Genomic DNA, 21,300 nt, shown 5'->3' with positions numbered 1-21,300 from the left:
AATAATGCGCTAGGGGAGGGAGGGTGGGAGAGCGGAGGAGAAATGTTTTGACACAGTGAGTTGTTGTGATCTGGATTGTGCTGCCTGAAAGGGCGGTGGAAGCAGATTTAATAACTTTTAAGGAATTGGATAAATACTTGCAGAAGATAAGTCTGCAGGGATACAGGGAGAGAGTAGGGGCAGAGTGGGACTAATTGGATCGCTCTTTCAAAAAGCCAGCAAGGAGACAATGGGCTGAATGGCCTCCTTCGGTGCTGCCTGATTGATTCTGCCATTGTGATGGGAGGCTGGTGAGATATCGCTCAGCTTTCCAGATGTGTGAGGATGTTTTACCTCGTATCAACAGGCAGGAAGGTTATTAACATAGGTTCTGTTGTAGAATTTTTTTTTCTCGATATTGCCAGTCAGTGAGTCCCACGGTCGTTATGGGAACCAGGGTTTTGGTAAACTCTGACAGCACAATGCCTTGGTCACAACCCCCCATTTTAGCTCAAATGAACAGGCTTCAAGCGGAGAAGCTCTCCCCTCACCAAACACCAGACACGAAACAGGCCGAAAGCAAGAGAGAGCCGGAGAGGTGGCTGGTCGGGAATGGGGAGGAGGGGAGGTTGATGGGAGATAGGTTTTATCGGGACAAGTATCCAAAGTGGTGTGGTCAAGTTCTCCGTGGTGGTAGGAATGGGTCCTGTACTGCTGTGGGTGGGGGGAGGAAGTGGGAAAGGGTTGACTTGGGATGTCACAGAAATGGATAAGTGATTAATGGTTAATGATTCCGCACAGAAACAGACCATTGGGCCAACCTGCCTCTGCTGCCTCTTCACATTTGCATGAGTCTCCTCCCATTACATCAACTTCATCTCAGCCTCTCAGCACACCTTCTAGCCCCTATTCTCCCATCTACTCATCTAGCTTCCTCTTGAAAGTATCTGGTCGATTTGCCTCAACCACTCTCTGTGATAGCGAGTTCTACATTCTCACCATTCCCTGAGTAAAGAAATGTCTCCTTATTTTCCTATTCAATTTATTAATAACAATCTCTTATTTCTGACCCATTCTCCCATAAGTGGAAACATCCCCTCTGCATCTAACCTGTTCAATCCATTCATCGTTTTTAAAATTCATTCATGGGCCAGCGTTTATTGCCCATCCCTTGAGGTCTCCTCTAAGTCTTTTACCTAAAGTAAAAAGCCCCAACCAGTTCAATCTCTCCTGATAGCTACAGTCTCTCAGTTCTAATAACATTCGTGTAACGCTCTTTTTTTGCACTTCCCATAGTGCTTCTGTATCCCTTTAACAGTATGGATTCGAGAAGAGTGCACAGTGCTCCAAGCACAGCCTGACCAGGGCGCTATACACGTTTAACACCTGCACCACACATTCTGGAGTTTGGCATCGCTTGCCTTTTGAGGGTGGGGGCATATTCAGGGAAGTACTCAGGTAGAAACTGCCCTCTTGAGAGCCAGTGATTGTGTAAAGGTCAGCTGCACATGGGTCTTTATAAGGAGGGAACTTTGTGGGGTGAATGACCTTTTCCCATTATGTCCATTCTTGTGTTCTGCTGGATGGGGAGGAAGGTTATTACCCCATTGGGGTTTTTAATGGAAACTTTGCCACATTGATCCCATTCCCTCTCTTTCTTTTTTGGGTCATTTATTGCTCTTTTCAGTCACTGCTTCTCTTGTACCACTTGCCCTCTGGTAAAGAGAGTAGAAAGAAAGACTTGCATTTCTATAGTGCCTTGCACAACCCCAGGAAGCCCCAAAGCATTTTACAGCCAATGAAGCCCTTCAGAGTGTAGTCACTGTTGCAATGTAGGAAATGCGGCAGCCAATTTCCAAATAGCAAGATCCCACAAAGAGCAAGGTGATAATGACCAGATAATCTGTTTTTTGGTGATACTGGTTGAGGGATAAATATTAGCCACAGGACACCCCAGAGAACTCGTCTGATTTTTTTTTCCCACTAGTGGAGGTTAGACCTTTTACATCCGCCTAAGAGGGCAGACAGGGCCTCAATTCAAGGACTCATTCAAAATGTAACACCTCAGACAGTGCAGCTGTCCCTCAGTACTGCACTGGGAGTGCTAGCTTGTATTATGTGCTTAAGTCTCTGGAGTGGGACCTGAACTCACAACCTTTTGACCCAGAAGTCTTTCATAGAATTGCAGAATCCTACAGCACAGAAAGAGGCCATTCAGTCCATCGTGTCTGTGCTGGCTCTTTGCAAAAGCTATTCAATGAATTCCACTCCTTATGCTTTCCCCTTGCCGCTGTATATTTTCCCCTTCCACAACTTATCCAATTCTCTTTCGAAAGTTACTATTGAATCTGTGTGCACATGTGCCTTTTGCATGCATGTTTATGCATGTACCCTTGTGTTTGTGCACATGTGCATGTCTGTTCACATGCATGCATGTTTGTGCACACACGTGTGAGCATATGAGAGTGTGGGTGTGCATTCGTGTATGTGCATGTGAGTATGTGACTTTGCATGTGTGCATGTGCATGCATGAGTGTGTGCGTGTGTGTGTTTGTGTGTGCATTTATGTGTATGTGTGTGCATGGGGATGTGGGTGCATGTGTGCTTGTGTATATGCGTGTGTGTCTGCATTGATGTTTACTGTGGATGGAGATGGGTTGGAGCTTGGCTGTGAAGCCTCCAGGGTTGCATTGCTGCACCAATCCTCCCACTGCCTGTACTCGAACACTTTGAGGCCATCAGGGGAGTAAGTGCCCTGCTCTCCCACCAATGGGAGACGGTAACATAATGGTGATGCTAGTGTACGAGGGCTAAGGGCTGTGTTTCACACGTCTCCGTCGGGCATGTTTCCCACAAGGGGGTGGGGGGGTGGTGGGGTGGGGGGTTGTAATTTAGAGTGGGCGCCATAAAACGTTTGGTATGGGCAGCTGGGCGGGGGTGGGCTGCATGTATTTTAATGCAACCGTCAAAGGGCGGGAAGGAAGGGGCTTTACTCATCCGAGGGCGCTCCCCCCCCCAACACTAATATCGAACTCCCCCTTTCTCCCTAAACCCCATAGCCTTAAATCCAACCCGTCCCCCTCCCCCCCACCTTTTCCCTGAACAGCTGAACGCCCCCCTGCCCAAGACCAGGTACTTAGCAGTTGCATTGGACCTTCTTCCCCCTGACAGCACTCACTAACGCCCTGATGGCGCTGCTGGGACTGATATTTGTCTGTCAGCTCCAGGGAGCGGGACTTCCTCCCCAGTGAGGGGCCGATGTCCCACTTGGCCCTTGTTAAGCCCACCCACAGGGCGGAGGGGCAATGGGGCGGGCCAGCGACTTTGCTCTCCAGGTGGGGTGGGGGGGGTGGGGTGCAAGCCATCCACTGCCCCTCCTCCCCCAACATCACCCCCCCCACAGTTTTATTCAGCCCTATATCTCCAGGAGCTTAAGTTCAAATCCCACCTTGGCAGCTGGGGAATTTCTCATTTAATAAAGCAACCTGCAATAAAAAGCTAGTCTCAGTAATGATTGTCATAAAAAATCCCTTTAGTTCACTCATGCCTTTCACCAAAGGAAATCTGCCCTCCTTACCCGGTCTGGCCTACATGTGACTCCGGACCCACAGCAATGTGGTTGACTCTGAAATGCCCTCTGAAATGGCCCCGCAAACCACTCAGTTGTATCAAACTGCAACAGAAAAGTTGGAAAAGAATAAAACCAGACGGATCACCCGGCATCAACCCAGGCACCGGAAACCACAAGGGCAAACCTAGCCCTGTCGACCCTGCAAAGCCTGGGGGCTAGTGCCAGAATTGGGAGAGCTGTCTCACAGACTGGTCAAGCAACAGCCTGACGTAGTCATCCTCACAGAATCATACCTTACAGATAATGTCCCAGACACCACCACCACCATCACCATCCCTGGGTATGTCCTGTCCCACCGGCAGGACAGACCCAGCAGAGGTGGTGACACAGTGGGATACAGTCGCGAGGGAGTTGCCATGGGAATCCCCAGCATCGACTTCGGACCCCATGAAGCCTCATGGTATCAGGTCAAACATGGGCAAGGAAACCTCCTGCTGATTACCACGTACCGCCCTCCCTCAGCTGATGAATCAGTGCTCCTCCATGTTGAATACCACTTGGAGGAAGCACTGAGGGTGGCAAGGGCGCAGAATGTACTCTGGGTGGGGGACTTCAATGTCCATCACCAAGAGTGGCTCGGTAGCACCACTACTGACTGAACTGGCCGAGTCCTAAAGGACATAGCTGCTAGACTGGGTCTGCGGCAGGTGGTGAGGGAACCAGCAAAAGGGAAAAACATATTTGACCTCATCCTCACCAACCTGCCTGTCACAGGTGCATCTGTCCATGACAGTATCGGTAGGAGTGACCACCGCACAGTCATTGTGGAGACAAAGTCCTGCCTTCACATTGAGGATACCCTCCATCGTGTTGTGTGGCATTAACACCGTGCTAAATGGGATAGATTTCAAACAGATCTAGCAGCTCAAAACTGGACATCCATGAGGTACTGTGGGCCATCAGCAGCAGCAGAATTGTACTCGAACACAATCTGTAACCTCATGGCCCGGCCTATCCCCCACTCTACCTTTACCATCAAGCCAGGGGATCAACCCTGGTTCAATGAAGAGTGCAGGAGGGCATGTCAGGAGCAGCACCAGACATACCTAAAAATGAGGTGTCAACCTGGTGAAGCTATAACACAGGACTACTTGGGTGCCAAACAGCATAAGCAGCAAGTGATAGACAGAGCCAACTGACCCCACAACCAACCGAACAGATATCTGTCAACCTGGGTAATAGATGCTGGTCTTTCCAACAATGCCCACATCCCACAATGAATTTAAAAGATCACTTGTATCAGATTGAATATATTGAATCTGCAGGGGAATACTCAATAAAAGGGAGGATATTGAGAGGGGTTGAGGAAGTGAGAGACCTTGAAGTACATGTCCACATGACCCTGAAGGTGGCAGGACAGGTGGACAAGGAGGTTATGAAAGCATATGGAGTGCTTCCCTTTATTGGACACGGTATTGAATACAAAAGCAGGGATGTGTTGCTGGAACTGGATAAAATGCTGGTTAGGCCACAGCTGGAATTTTGTGTACAGTTCTGGTCACCACATTACAGGAAGGACATAATTGTTCTAGAGAGAGACAGAGGAGATTTACAAGAATGTTGCCAGGACTTGTAAATTGCAGCTATGAGGAAAGATTGGATAGGCTGGGGTTGTTTTCCTTAGAACAGAAGAGGCTTAGGGATGTTGAGATGTATAAAATTATGAGGGGCTTAGATAGGGCAGAGAGGAAAGATCTGTTTCCCCCTAGCTGAGGGTTCAATTACTGGCAGCAAAGATTTAAGGTGATTGGTAGAAGGATTAGAGGGGATATTAGGAAAAACTTTTTTGTCCAGAGGCTGGCAGGTGTCTGGAATTTGCTGCCTAAGTTGGTGATTGAGGCTGAAACGCTCAACTCATTTACAAGGTACCTGGATCTGCATCTGGAGTGCTGGAACCTGCAAGGTTACGGATCGGGTACTGGAAGGTGGGATTAGAATGGGCAGCTAGTTTCCTTCAGCGGGCGCAGACACCATGAGCTGAATGTCCTCTTTCTGTGTCGTAACTTATCTATGGTTCTATGGTTTCTATGGTTCTATCTCATTGGCTGTGTGCTTCGGGATGTCCTGAGATCCTGATAGATTTTGTCGAAATAGCATCAGTGGAAGTACAGGACAGGAGAAAGGAGTGGTTGGGTGAAGATGCCGTGTGTAGATGGACCCACCAGGGTTGAAGCACTAAAGCCGTGAGCTTCCAAGAGAAGCTCAGCAAATTGATACTTTACAACTGGACAAGCAGGATTGGAAAAGGGGAGATCAATAGATCAATTTGCACCATTGGAAATGCCTGACTTGGCCATTGCCTCTGCCTGTCAGCTCATCTGCTGCTGAAACATTCATCCACCCCATTGTCACCTCCAGACTTCCCCATGCACTCCTGACCCCCACTTCTCCGTAAACTTCAGCTTATTCAATCTCTGTTGCTTGTATCTGAATTCACAGTAAATCCGGCTTCACTATCACTGCTGTGCTCACTGGCCTACACTGTTTCCAGTTAAGCAACATCTCGAGTTTAAGATTCCCATCCTTGTTTTCAAATCCCTCCATTGTCTCATCCCTCCCCATCTCTGTAACTCCCTCTGATCCCAGAACTCTCCGAGATATCTCCTCTCATCTAACTCCGGCCTCTTGAGCATCCTGATTTCCATCGCTCCACCATGGGTGTCCAGGCCTTCAGCTGCCTGGGTCCTCAACCCTGGAATTGTCTCCCTATAACTCTCCACCTCGCTTTCCTCCTCTCAGACTCCCCTTACCTACCTCACGGCCAAGCAATGGCCACTCTTAGTATCTCTTTATATAGCTCAGTGTCAAATTTATCAGTTTATGTTCCTGTGAAGTGCTTTGGGGTGTGTTATTATGCTAAAGGTGCTATATAAATGCAAGTTGTTGTGATTGCTGTGATGGGAAAGATTGAGACCAATCAGAAACCTTCTGCAACTCACAGGGCTGGAGAAAGTGATACAAAATGGGTGCCCTGGTGTTACAAAATGGGTGCACGAGCTCACACAGCAGGATTTCCTGTTTACTGTGTTCACTGACAAAAACTCCTGTGTCTGCTATTCTAACACCAGGCATTAAAGTAAACCTGTTAACAATCGTATTAAAACCCTATTGCACTGACTGAGCTTACACCGAGGGGTTAACTAGTGCACTGCCAGCAGGAAATGAGTGAGGGCATGACTGCTTCTGGAGAGATTCAACTAAACCCTCTCCCCAGCCCCACAAACAATGAGGATGGCAGGTGCTGCAAACAGAGTAAATAAAGAAATAAATAAACAGAGGGGGGGAACACAGGATTCTGGAGGTGGAGGTGGAGGATGTGGATAAGTGTTTGATCAGTTCCTGGCTGCGCACACATATATCCCATATGGCAAAGTGTAAGGGATGAAAGCAGTCAACGAGAACAGGCATTCTACCTGAGTCCTAGGGCACATCTCGAGGTTTGTTGAATAAAAGAAGACAAAGGGAAGTGGAGGGAAGGAGAGGTATGTGAGATTCTGATAGAAATTTCAACTGGCTTTCATTGCAGCTCTCATTCTGTGTCTGTGTGAGTGTGTGTTTGAGTCTGTGACTTATGCAAGTGTGTGTCTGTCTGTTTGTGTGTGTGTGTGTGTGTCGTTGATGTGTCTCGGTGTGTCTGTTGTGTGTGTGTGTGGTTGGTGTGTGTCTGTTTTTGTGTGCCTGATGTGTCTGTGTGTGTGTCAATGTGTGTGTGTCAGTGTGTGTGTGTGCATGTAGCAGGAGTACCATCTCCCCCTTCTGTCTCACTACTAAGGCTGCTTCTTTTTTCTCCCTCTCCACCCCCCCTCCTCCTCCTCCTCCTCCTCCCCTCTCCCTCTCCCTCCCTCTCTCTCTCTCTCTCTCTCTCTGCAGTGTGCCAACTTTACGTGGTGACGCACAGAGGCAGCTCTGCTCTGGGTTTTTCCACTCATGCATGAGGTTAGTGCTGAAGGAGGGCTGCTTAAGAACAGGCCCCTATAAATGAAATTGACTCCTTCGCCAGTCACCGATCCAGTTGCAGTGAACTAACCGAGAGATCTGTGGGTAGCTCAGGGATCTTCCAGCTTCTGGGATCCCAGACACAGGTAACCAAGAACAATTCAGGGACGTGTTTTTTGAGCGAAAGATACATTCTAGCGTTGAAACATTTAAGATAATGACGAATTTTAACGATGTTAAACTACAATGTGTAAAAATTGACTCCTTGCGGGTTTTGTGTCCGCGTTGGGAATTATTTCTCAGGGACCACATTTCTTCATAAACCCAACATCACGGGGAGAGAGAACTCTGAATTTAAGCAAATTGCATAGGATATTAATATTTAAGAGAACTGAGCCAGAGGATCTTGAGCTGGTGTAATTGACCAGGCTTGTTAATTTCCGAGTCATTGAAAACAAAGAAACCCTTTAGAAATACCAAGTGAAAATGATTGGGGAGGGGAGGGGGGGAATAAATACCTAGCAATCTTTTTTTAAGTGTTTAATCGGCTGGTTTCCCTGAGAGTTTTGATCATTCGAAGGTGAAAGGGTTGAAAGGGGTTTTTTAAAAAAGAAAAACTGATGTATTTTCCGTGTTGATTTGCGAATTGTACTGGATCCTTTTCCCGGAAATTGTATTTTTCTCTCTCTCTCTCTCTCTCGTTTTTTGTTCTTTTCTGTTTTTTTTTTCTTTATTTCTCTCAAACAGAAGGCTGGACAAGTATTACTGGACGGAGAGTAAGGGCGTTATTCCCGGAATACAGTACTGCTTTTGTTGTATGTATTGTTGATGTAGCGAATTTACTTACTGCCTTTCATTGTTTTTGTTTGTTTTTGATTTTTTTTTAAAACTTATTCTTTTTTTCGTGTCTTTTTTTTAAAAAAAAGAAAACAAAAGACACGAAAAAAAACAATTTTTTTAAAAAAAAAGGAAAAGAGATATTTATATAACTTTGCTTTCAGTCGAAAAAAAACAACAATTCAGGGAAGTGTAGATAATCGTTTCTTTTTATTTTAAAATTAAAATGAGGATCAGATTTGGAAGGGGTGGGAGGCGAAGGGAGAGATATATGGAGGGAGGGAGGAGGTTTTTTTAAGCTGGAATGTGTGGCGGCTAGAAGCAGAACAACCAAGTGGTTGAATTGCGTACACAGGAGGAGGTGGGGGGTGGTTAGATGCACCTAGCGGAAATGGAGCCAGAGTCAAGAGAGAGCTTGAAATGAAAGTCAAAAGCATCCCCCCCCCGTCCCCTTTTTTTTAAATCCTCTTCACGATAAAACTGCACCGGGTGTGTAGGTATTTAAGGGGAAGGGATGAATTGGGGTTTAGCCATTGCGAGAGGCAAAGCCAGAGGCGGGCAAAATAATGAAGGGAGAGGTTAAATATTGTGTGTATATATATATTTTTTTTAAAAAATAAAAGAGAGGCAAAATGGAGATTGGGCCAAGTTTTAAGAGAAATGGCTTTTTTTTTGGAGAGGTGGTTGGCTGGGGTTGGTTAATAAAACTCGGTTGATTGATGTCCAGAGAAATCTTTGTAGTCGGTTAGTGTGGAGGGCTTAGTTGGATCAGATTAGATGCAGAATTGTGACTTGCTCCTTGCATTTTCTGGCCAGCAATATTGATATAAATCCTCCTGTCTTTCTTCCCCCCTCTTGTGTGTGTGTGTGTGTGCGTGCGACCAGGAATGGCCCGGGGTGAAAAGATGCATTGCTTAAAAGATTTTCACAAAGACATCCTGAAACCCTCTCCTGGAAAGAGCCCAGGGACCCGACCCGAGGATGAAGCAGACGGCAAAATGCAGCGAGAGAAATGGGCCAACAAACTCGATTTCATCCTGTCTGTGGCTGGGGGTTTCATTGGACTAGGCAACGTTTGGAGATTCCCTTATCTCTGCTACAAGAATGGTGGAGGTAAGAAGCCTTTTCAGGGGCCTCAAGTGCAGGAGAGAGCTTTGGTTTAACCGTTTATTCCTTCCCTAGGTGGGGTGGGTGAGGTGAGGTGGGTGGGCTTGGTTGGAAAGAGCAATAGGTGGGATGTTATGTCATGTTTTGAGGGGAGGGGAGGGGGGGGGAGTGTGTGTCCTAATGTCATCTGAAAGTGGAAAAGCAGAAACGGTGGCATTTAATTTATTCTGTGAAATGTTTTTGAACTTGTTTGGGGGCCTGGTAGTTACCCCCGATGTTTAATTATAAATCAGCTGCATGTGGATAATCGGGAAACCACATGTTACAATCCTGATCACTAAAGCAAAACGCTGGCGACAGGTCCTGTACACATCAGGTGATGTCAATATCCCTTCACCATGTTAAATCTGACCTGTCTATTGTGATAAAATGGTGGAAGCAGAAACAGAGAGTGCACGTGTGCCTGCTTCACTCTCTTGGTTATTGAATGTGGCAGATGTTTATGATGTACACATCCAGCTGGCATGGACTCAGTGGGCTGAATGGCCGCCTCCTGTACCATTCCCCTGTATTACATGTAAGGCAGCCAATAAAACTGATGCGGGAGGTTAAAATAGGGTCACCTGTGGCTAGCAGTTTCTATTGGACAGTTGTGATCTACAAAGGCAGGTTTGTTACCATGTAAATAAGCAGCATGTGCACTCATACACAAAGAAAACAAGGTTTGCCAAATAATCTTTTTCTCCGATGAAAAGCAGACACTTTTAGTTTGAAGATCGTTGTAATTACCAGCTGTGATATCAGCTTTGCAGTAGTGATGGTAAATGCTACAAGGATTGAACATTGATTTGCTACATTGGTGAAGTCTCAGATAAAACCATCTGGCCCATGCCAGTATTTATGCTTCAGAGGATCCTCCACCCCTCTAATTAACTCTTTATGTTCTGTCCCCACATATCCTTCTATTTCCAATTTTCTTGGCATATGCACCAACACACAACCACAACCTGTAACCTCATGGCCTGGCATATCCCCTCCTCTACCATTACCACCAAGCCAGGGGAATCAATCTTGGTTCAATGAAGAGTGCAGGAGGGCGTGCCAGGAGCAGCACCAGGCACACCTAAAAATGAGGTGTCAACCTGGTGAAGCTATAACACAGGACTACTTGCATGCCAAACAGCATAAGCAGCAAGTGATAGACAGAGCTAAGCAATCCCACAACCAATGGATCAGATCTAAGCTCTGAAGCCCTGCTACATCCAGTCGTGAATGGTGGTGGGCAATTAAACAACTCACTGGAGGAGGAGACTCCACAAATATCCCCATCCTCAATGATGGGGGAGCCCAGCACATCAGTGCAAAAGATAAGGTTAAAGTATTTGCAACCAGCTTCAGCCAGAAGTGCCAAGGGGATGCTCCATCTCGGCCTCTTCCAGAGGTCCCCAGCATCACACATGCCAGTCATAAGCCAATTCGATTCACTCTACCTGAAGGCACTGGATACTGCAAAGACTATGGATTCTGACAATATTCCAGCAATAGTACTGAAGACTTGTGCTCCAGAACTTGCCGTGCCCCTAGCCAAGCTGTTCCAGTACAGATGCAACACTGGCATCTACCCAACTATGGAAAATTGCCCAGGTATGTCCTGTACACAAAAAGCAGGACAAATCCAACCTGGCCAATTCACAGAATCACAGGATTGTTACAGTGTAGAAGGAGGCCATTCGGCCCATTGTGTCTGCACCGGCTGTCTGAGCATTTTAACTTAGTGCCAATCTTCTGCCTTTTCCCCGTAACTCTGCACATTGTTCCTATTTTTTAAAAAATCCCTAATGCCCTCTTGAAATCTTCAGTTGAACTTGCCTCCGCCACACTTCCAGGCCGTGTATTCCAAACCCTAACCACTCGCTGTGTGAAAAAGCTTTTTCTCACCTCACATTTGCTTCTTTTGCAAAACATTTTAAAACTGTGCCCTCTGGTTCTCTATCCATTTATGAGTGGGAACGGTTTCTCCCTATCCACTCATGATTTTGAAAAATTCTATCATGTCTCCTCTTAGCCTTCTCCTCTCCAAGGAAAACAATCCCAACTTCTCCAATCTTTCCTCATAGCTGAAGTGTCTCGTTACTGGAACCATTCTCATAAACCTCTTCTGCACTCTGTATAATGCGTTTACATCCTCCCCATAGTGTGGCATCCAGAACTGTACACAATACTCCAGCTGAGGTCTAACCAGTGTATTATATAAGTTCATCACAACCTCCTTGCTCTTGTACTTTATGCCCCTATTAATGAAGCCTAGAATACTGTATGCTTTAGAAACAGCTCTCTCCACCTGTCCTGCCAATTACCACCCCATCAGTCTGCTCTTGATCATCAGTAAAGTGATGGAAGGAGTCATCGACATGCCATCAAGTGGCACTTGCTTAGCAGTAAAGTGCTCACTGACACACAGTTTGGGTTCCGCTAGGGCCACTCAGCCTTGGTTCAAACATGGACAAAAGAGCTGAACTCCAGAGGTGAGGTGAGAGTGACTGCCCTGACATCAAGGCAGCATTTGACTGAGTGTGGCATCAAGGATCCCTAGCAAAATGAGTCAGTGAGAATCAGTGGAAAACCCTCCACTGGTTGTCTGGAGTCATACCTAGCACAAAGGAAGATGGTTTTGGTTGTCGGAGGTCAGTCATCTCAGTCCCAGGACATCACTGCAGGGGCTTCTCAGGAGGGCAGCTTCATCAATGACTTTCCCTGAATCACCAGATGTTCTCTGATGATTGGACAGTGTTGACTTCCATTAGCAACTCCTCAGGTACTGATACAAAAGCAAAATACTGCAGATGTTGGAAATCTGAAATAAATCAGAAAATGCTGGAAATATTCAGCAGGTCTGGCAGCATCTGAACAAGAGTTAGTGTTTCAGGTCGATGACCTTTCATCAGAATTCTACAAGATGCACTGCAGCAGCTCACCAAGGCTCCATCGACAGCACCTTCCAAACCTGCAACCTCTACCATCTAGAAGGACAAGGACAGCAGATAGGTGGGAACACCACCACCTGGAAGTTCCCCTCCAAGTCACTCACCATCCTGACTTGGAAATATATCGCCGTTCCTTCACTGTCGCTGGGTCAAAATCCTGGAGCTGCCTCCCTAACAGTGCCGTGGGTGTACCTACACCACAGGGACTGCAGCGGTTCAAGAAGGCAGCTCACCCCCACCTTCTCAAGGGCAACTAGGGACGGGCAATAAATGCTGACACTCACATGCTTAGAACGAATAAAAAACTTGGTCACCGCCTGGTCTCTTTTTAATGTTGAAAGGAAGCCCCAAGCCTGTTCAATCTTTCCTGACAGTTGCAACTTCTCAATTCTGTATCATTTTATAAATCTTTTCTGCACTTTCTTCAATGTTGCAATATCCATTTTCTAATGAGGATAACCGAAGTGTACTCTGAACATAGCCTATCAAAGTATCTGTGTAAATTGAAACATTACCTTCAAGATTTTGTGTTGTTTCTCCAGAAGTGAACCCCCCACCCCCCAGTATTTTACACCCGTTATCAACCAATGTGGTTACTTTTAATTATTTTGTATATTTAATCCCAGATGCCTTTGCTCCTCTACTTTATTTACTTAATTTTCCCAGAATTGTTGCCACCTAACTCCTGCTTCTGAATTGCGTTATCTCTCACTATGCCAAATTGAACTTCATCTGGCATTTTATCAGGACTTTATCATGTTCTCTATATATATTTTCTATATTTTTCTACATTTGGTGCAGTCCTCCAAATTATTATGGATTATGCCTCCACCACCTGCCCCCCCCAGCCGTGGCTCACTCTCGTCTCGGAGCCAGAAGGTTGTGGGTTTAAGTCCTGCTCCAGAGACTTCAGCACAACAGGTCCAAGGCTGACACAGCCAGTGCAGCACTGTGAGAGTGCTGAACTGTTGAAGCTGCCATCTTTTGGATGAGATGTTAAACTGAGGCCCAGACTGCCCCCTCAGGTGGACGTAAGTGATTCCAAAGTCACTAGTTTGGAAAAGAGCAGGATGTTCTGCCCGGTGTCCTGACTAATATTTATCCCTCAACCAACGTCGCTAAAGCAGATTATCTAATCATTGCAGACGATGCCAAATTGGGAACAGAAAGAACGATTTGTATCTCTCTGACACCTTTCGCAACAATGATACATCCCACAGCACTTTACAGCCAGTGAAACAATTTTGAAGTCTAAGCACTGTAGATAACCTGGTCACTATCACATTGCTGCATGTGGGATCTTGCTGTGTACAAACTGGCAGCTGTGTTTCCTACATTTCAACAGTGACTCCAATTTATTTCATTGGCTGTAAAATGCTTTGGGGCATAATGTGGCTTTGAAAAGCGCTATAGAAATGCAAGTCTTTTTCTTTTCCAATTTAGTAGCATCTGCAAATTTCGACATGGTTCGTGTGATTGCTGAGTCTGGTTTATTTCTGATCCGGTGAACTGAAGTGGTGCCAGTGACTAATCCCTTTGGGACACCAATCCCCCACTTTCTTACAGTCCCACAATCTTCCCTTAACTCTCAGCCGCTGGTTTCGTTTTGTTTTTGTAACTGTGCTGAACTTCAAAAGCATTTCCTGTATGTTTTTTGGTCGCTGAAACGACTGAAAGACATTTTGTCGTGCTGTCTCTGGCCTGTAATCAGCTTTCTGTATATGTGATCACACAAGCAAAGTGGCTGCAATTTGCTTGTATTAAATGACAGGGTTCAGCAGAAACAGTTAATCTTAACGAAGCCCACTTGTAGCTAATGCAGATCCTACAAGAAATGTTTTCCCACCTTCCATCCCTTTCCCTTGGCATTGTTAGGCAGGTCTGGCAAGAGCTGTTGTTGTGTGCTTAACACAGTGCACCTCATAGCAAGTTTGGGCTCGAAACATTGTGGTTGTACAGATAATGAGATTGCAGCATTGGCTCGAAGGAAATTGCAACAGAGGGCTGATGTCCCAAAAGAAAGTTGCAACCCTAGTGGTTTACTGGAATTACAGAAAGAGATCTGGTCACAATGCAGTTTTTTTCAAATTATGGAGGGGCTTTCGATGAGCTAGATGCACAGTGGATGTTTCCAATTATCCAATACAAGAAGCCAGAGCTGGCCAGTTGGTCAATCAGGAAATTGGGAGAAATCTCTTTACCCAGGGAGTGGTGAAAATGAGGGGGAAGGGGAATTTAAGGGGAAAGGTGGATAAGCATCTGAGGGAGAGAGAGGGTGAGGTGAAGAGGGGCTGGGAGGAAGATTGTGTGGAGTACAAACACTGTCATGAGCCAGTTGGGCTGAATGGATTCTGTACAGTAAATTCCATGTGGTGGTAATGAGTAATATACAAGACAGCACAAGCCTTAGCAGCTCTAACTTACCAAGAAGGTGCCTATCTTGTGTTTGAAACCCTGTGCATGCCTCAGATGCTGGATTCCAAGTGGTAACCCTATATGGGAGAGATTCCTGTAGGCAGGAGATCCAATGAATGAGGTCTATGTCACTGGTATTGAGTGCAGAGGCTTGTAATTGAGTTGTAAATCATCCAATTCTTGCAGATAAATTGCATGCCTGCCAACATGTTACATAAATAACAGATACTTGCATTGATATAGTGCCTCTAATGTTGTAAAACACACCAAAACACTTCACAGGAGTGTAAACCAAGACAAGAATTTGACATCGAGACAGGTAATCCAAAACTGGGTCAAAGTTTTAATTGACGTCTTAAAAGAACAGGGACAGGCAGAGAGGCAGAGGCCATCAGGGAGGGAATTCCAGAGCTTGGGACCCAGGCAGCTGAAGGCACGGCCGCCAATGGTGGAGTGATTAAAATCAGGTATGGTCAAGCGGCCAGAATTGCAGGAGTGCAGATATGATGGAAGCCCAGGATAATCCATCAGAGTATTTTCAGGAGCAGAGGATACAAGTTGTAGCGGCAACAGAACCTGTTCACCTGAGGTAAGATTTCCATAATGAGAGCAAAATTAATTAAATCATTACCACCCCTGGTGACAGACCTGTCCCCACCAGTACTGTAACCCAGTGTTATACAGTGACAGACCCCTCCCCACCAGTACTGTACACTAGCGTTATACAGTGACAGATCTGTCCCCACCAGTACTGTACCCCAGTGTTATACAGTGACTGACCCGTCCCCACCAGTACTGTATCCCAGTGTTATACAGTAACAGACCTGTCCCCACCAGTACTGTATCCCAGTGTTATACAGTAACAGACCTGTCCCCACCAGTACTGTACCCCAGTGTTATACAGTGACAGACCCGTCCCCACCAGTACAGTGCCCCAGTGTTATACAGTGACAGACCTGTCCCCACCAGTACTATACCCAGTGTTATAGTGACAGACCTGTCCCCACCAGTACTGTACCCCAGTGTTATACAGTGACAGACCCCTCCCCACCAGTACTGTAACCCAGTGTTACACAGTGACAGACCTGTCCCCACCAGTTCTGTACTCCAGTGTTATACAGTGACAGACCCCTCCCCACCAGTACTGTACTCGTGTTATACAGTGACAGACCCCTCCCCAACAGTACTGTAACCCAGTGTTATACAGTGACAGACCCGTCCCCACCAGTACTGTAACCCAGTGTTATAAAGTGACAGACCCGTCCACACCAGTACTGTACCCCAGTGTTATACAGTGACAGACCTGTCCCCACCAGTACTGTAACCCAGTGTTATAAAGTGACAGACCCCTCCCCACCAGTACTGTACCCCAGTGTTATACAGTGACAGACCTGTCCCCACCGGTATTGTACCCCAGTGTTATACAGTGACAGACCTGTCCCCACCAGTACTGTACCCCAGTGTTATACAGTGACAGACCTGTCCCCACCAGTACTGTACTCCAGTGTTATACAGTGACAGACCTGTCCCCACCAGTACTGTATCCCAGTGTTATACAGTGACAGACCTGTCCCCACCAGTACTGTACCCCAGTGTTATACAGTGACAGACCTGTCCCCACCAGTACTGTACCCCAGTGTTATACAGTGACAGACCTGTCCCCACCAGTACTGTACCCCAGTGTTATACAGTGACAGACCCGTCCCCACCAGTACTGTACCCCAGTGTTATACAGTCACAGACCCGTCCCCACCAGTACTGTATCCCATTGTTATACAGTGACAGACCTGTCCCCACCAGTACTGTACCCCAGTGTTATACAGTGACAGACCCGTCCCCACCAGTACTGTATCCCAGTGTTATACAGTGACAGACCTGTCTCCACCAGTACTGTACCCCAGTGTTATACAGTGACAGACTTGTCCCTACCAGTACTGTATCCCGGTGTTATACAGTGACAGACCCGTCCCCACCAGTACTGTACCCCCGTGTTATACAGTGACCCACCATATTTCACTTCTATTCAGTCCACTCCCTAGACCCAATCTGGGATATTTGGATGATGTTTTGAACAGTTCACACGGACATAGTAGAGAGAGGCTCCATGTCCAGCTCCTATTTGGAGCTCGCTTCTTGGGTGTTCAGATCCCGAAGCCTCACATCCACAGCAGGTATTAATTAGCTCATGCATCAGTGGAGACTCTGCCTGCTGCCTCAATCTCAGCAGCAGTATGATAATCTCACATCATGTAACAACACTGCACTAACTCCCAGAGACGGGAATCAAATTCACCTTTTATTCATTCATGGGAGACGAGTGTCAACTCCCAGCCTTTCTTGCCCATCTCTAATTGTTCCCACCAGTCACATAATTTAAATGATTTACTTAAACCCATTAAAATCGCTTTCACTTTCAGCAGGTTCTAACTTTTTCTTCATGTTCTTCAAGGAAACTTCCGTGTTATTTTGTCTATTATGGTTTGGTTAAATATTCTAACTTCCGACAGCCTCCCGTGCAGACCAGAGATCAAAAAATAGCCTGTCAAGTGTCTGTGACTTGTGCAGATGATGCAGGTTCGAAAGTGCTTTTGAGGTGTTAGCCATTCGTGTCATGTAGGAAACGTGGCAGCTAATTTGTGCACAGCAAGCTCCCACAAACAGCGATGTGATAATGAGGAGACGATCTATTTTAGCAATGTCGGTTGAAGGGTTGGCTCAGTGTGCCGGAGAGAAACAGTGGTTGTGGGGGTTTTTTATCTCCACCCGAGAGGGAGGATGGGACCTCGACTTAACGGCTCTGCATTAGGAGTACATTCAAGGCTGAGATTAATAGATTCCTGGGCACTAAGGGAATTTGGTGAGAAGACGGGATAGTGAGCTGATAAAAGAAGATCATGCCATAATCGTGTTGAATGACAGAGTGAGCTGGAGGGACTGTAAGGTGTATTGCTACTCTTATTGTCTTTTAATTTGTTTGTTTAGTGGTTCAAGCAGGAGGCTTACTACCACTTCGAGGGAAATTAGGGATGGGCAATAAATGCTGGCCTAGCCAGCGACGCTCAGATCATGTGAACAACAGAATCTCGACAGTGCTGCACACTTTCCGTGCTGCACTGAAATGTCAGCGTGGTTTCTGTCACCTTCCGATTCAGAGACTAAGGTTTTACCCACCAAACGAGGGTTGACCCAAGGATCCTTATCCCTGCGCAACAGGGGTAACAGATGGAATGACCTAGTGTCAGGGTGGTCTGTAGGTTATGTTATTAGACCAATCACTCAAAGGCCCGGTCTGATCCAGAAAACCTGGATTAAAATCTTGCCATGGCCAGTCAAAAATGTGTTTAAAAATGTCTGGGTGCTAATGAAAAGGTCAGATTATTGTAAAAACCCATCTGGTTCACTGATGTCTATTAGGGAAATCTGCCATCCTTACCCGGTCTGGCCCTATATGTGACTCCAGACCCACAACAACATGGATGACTCCTAACTGCTCTTTGGTGACCCCTTCATTTCCTTGAAAATTTAGCAGTTCTTCAACTACCACATTCCCGGGGCATCTGGAGGCTGACAATAAATGTCAGCCTTACCAATGAAACCCTCACCCTATAGCGAGGGGTCAGTGAGGGATGAGGGTTGGGTGGTGAGCGTGTGTGCGTGTGTGAGCATGTGTGTGCGAGCATGTATGTGCGTGTGTGTGTGTGTATAGACAGAACAGTTGGTGAACAGATGTGTGTGATGTCAGTGATTATACAATCCTGAGGAATTATTCTCTCATGGACTTCTGTTTCCAAATTCATTCCTTCCTAAATCCATTATTAATAAATCTTAAGCTAGACTGTGATCCTGTGTGACATTTGGTGTTAGGAAATCAATAGCTTCACTTCACACTTCTCACCAGTTTAGTTTGCATTAAGGGAGAGCTGTGCACACCACTGCACAGCATGATCCCACAGCCTCTCCTTTTTATGTTTAGGAGTCAGTTGCAGCTCAGTGGGTAGCTCCCTCTCGCCTCCTAAATCAGGAGCTTGTGGCTTCAAATCCCATTCCATAGAGCTGAGCACAAAATCCAGCTTAGTCCTCCCAGTGCAGTAGTGAGGGACTGCTGCACTGTCAGGGGTAGTGAGGGACTGCTGCACTGTCAGGGGTTCCTTTCAGGTCAAGTCTTAAACTGAGACCCCCCCCCCGCCTGTCATTTAGGGGACTGCAAAGATCCCCCAGAGAACAGCAGGGGAGTTCTCCATGGTGCTGTGAGCAATATTTATCCATCTATCAGCATCACAGAAACCGATTTATCTGGTCATTACCACATTGCTGTGTATGGGATCTTGCTGTGCACAAGTTGGCTGCTGCATTTCCAACATCCCAACAATGACTGCACTTCAAAAAGTAATTCATTGGTTATCAAGTGCTTTGAGATGTCCTGAGGTCATGAAAGGCCATGCTCCTCTGACAGTGCAGCATTCTCTCTGTACTTGTACAGGAGCTTCAAGTGAATTGTGTACATGGACATCCAAATCTGATCGGAACAAAGGAGCAGGGGAGGCCATTCAGCCCCTCGAGCCTGCTCTGCCATTCAGTAAGATCATGGCTGATCTGACTCTGGTCTTAACTCCAATTTCCTGCCTGTCCCCCATAACCCTTGACTCCATTGTGAATCAAAAATCTGTCTAACTTAACCTTGAATATATTCAGTGACCCAGCCTCCACTGCTCAGTGCGAGAGAGAATTCCACAGGCCAATGACTCTCTGAGAGAAATAAATTCTCCTCATCTTCGTCTTAAAAGGAGACTCTTATTCTTAAACGGTCTCTCCCATTAGGGGAAACATCCTCTCAGCATCCACACTGTCAAGTCCCCTCAGAATCTTATATGTTTCAATAAGATCACCTCTCATTCTTCCAAACTCCAATAGTTAAAGGCCAGCCTGTTCAACCTTTCTTCATAAGGTAAACCCCTCCTGATTCCCCAAAGCCTGTCCACCATCTACATGGCACAAGTCAGGAGTGTGATGGAATACTCCCCACTTGCCTGGATGAGTGCAGCTCCCACAACATTCAAGAAGCTTGACCCTGTCCAGGACAAAGAAACCCGCTTGATTGGCACCCCATCTACAAACATTCACTCCCTCCACCACCGACGCACAGTAGCAGCAGTGTGTACCATCTACAAGATGCACTGCAGGAATTCACCAAGGCTCCTTCGACAGCACCTTCCAAACCCACGACCTCTACCACCTAGAAGGACAAGGGCAGCAGATAGATGGGAACACCACCACTTGGAAGTTCCCCTCCAAGTCACTCACCATCCTGACTTGGAAATATATCACCGTTCCTTCACTTCGCTGGGTCAAAACCTTGGAACTCCCTCCCTAACAGCACTGTGGGTGTACCTACACCACATAGACTGCAGCGGTTCAAGAAGGGAGCTCACCACCACCTTCTCAAGGGGCAATTAGGGATGGGCAATAAACGCTGGCCCAGCCAGCGAAGCCCACATCCCGTGAATGAATTTTTTTAAAATGGGTTGAAAATTCATACACCAACAATCAAAAACCTAATATTTAAAAAAAAAACAGTTGCTTAAATAGGTAGTAATTTTCCAGGGTTTTAACCGATAACCTTGTGTTGACACGTACCCAGAAATATTGTGATGTGGAATGTATTCTTTGCTTCCCTTGGCAATATTCAGACAGTCTGTGTTTCCGATCCTCACTGGTCAGTGGGGAGCAGCCATTTTGTGAAATGTTTTCCTTTTGCAGAGTCTGCCAGTCTTGTCTTGTAAATAAACGATCGGTCAACTCTCAGGAGGCAGTTTTTTTTTAAAAAAAAAGCTCAACTGCCCCCAGCTCTCGATCCTCCGCACCCCACCTCCCCACACCCCCCCCCTACATCATGGAGCGAGGGCTGGGCCAATATTTAAGCGGCCCGTTTTGCAAAGGGTCCTGAGTGTAAGGGGAGGAGCCAAGGAGTAGAGGGCACGTGTGTCCCTCCCAGTCTGTATGATGCAGCTGAGTTGTCGGTGCCCTCTGCTTTCACCCAGCCACACAAGGAGCCTTTGAAAGTTGCAGACACAGCTGGAATGGAAAACTTGCAGCTTAAGGTTTGCAGAAACTGCCGAGCTGCAAGCGTGCTTATTCCGGCCGCCCGCCCGCCCACATAATAACTTATTCTAAATATTTTCAGAAAAGAAATCAGCATTGTTGACATGGCTTCATTGTCCAGTTCAGCAGAAAAGCTGAGCTCAGGGAAACAATTGAGTTATCCGGAGAGGTGGGAGTTAATGATAACAAACCACACGGAAGGAGGCTATTCAACCCATCGTGCCGATGCCAGCTCTTTGGACGAGCTATCTAACATCGCTACACGTCATGTGGGATTCAAACAAAAAGCTGCTTCCCCCATATTGCTCCCCG

General features: G+C 46.5%; 1 long non-coding RNA gene across 1 annotated transcript; it reads left to right on the top strand.

The window, feature by feature from the left end:
• Positions 1-6,986: 6,986 nt before the first annotated feature.
• On the top strand, positions 6,987-8,367 carry LOC144676006 (uncharacterized). The gene is made up of 3 exons (XR_013575218.1): positions 6,987-7,047; positions 7,481-7,692; positions 8,294-8,367. It is a non-coding gene; the product is annotated as an uncharacterized LOC144676006 (long non-coding RNA).
• Positions 8,368-21,300: the final 12,933 nt, after the last annotated feature.

Source organism: Cetorhinus maximus, unplaced genomic scaffold (genome assembly GCF_964194155.1).
Source record: "Cetorhinus maximus unplaced genomic scaffold, sCetMax3.hap1.1 HAP1_SCAFFOLD_1286, whole genome shotgun sequence".
NCBI lineage: Eukaryota > Metazoa > Chordata > Chondrichthyes > Lamniformes > Cetorhinidae > Cetorhinus > Cetorhinus maximus.
Note: the sequence above shows the minus strand (reverse complement) of the source record. Positions and strands in the feature narration are given on the sequence as shown.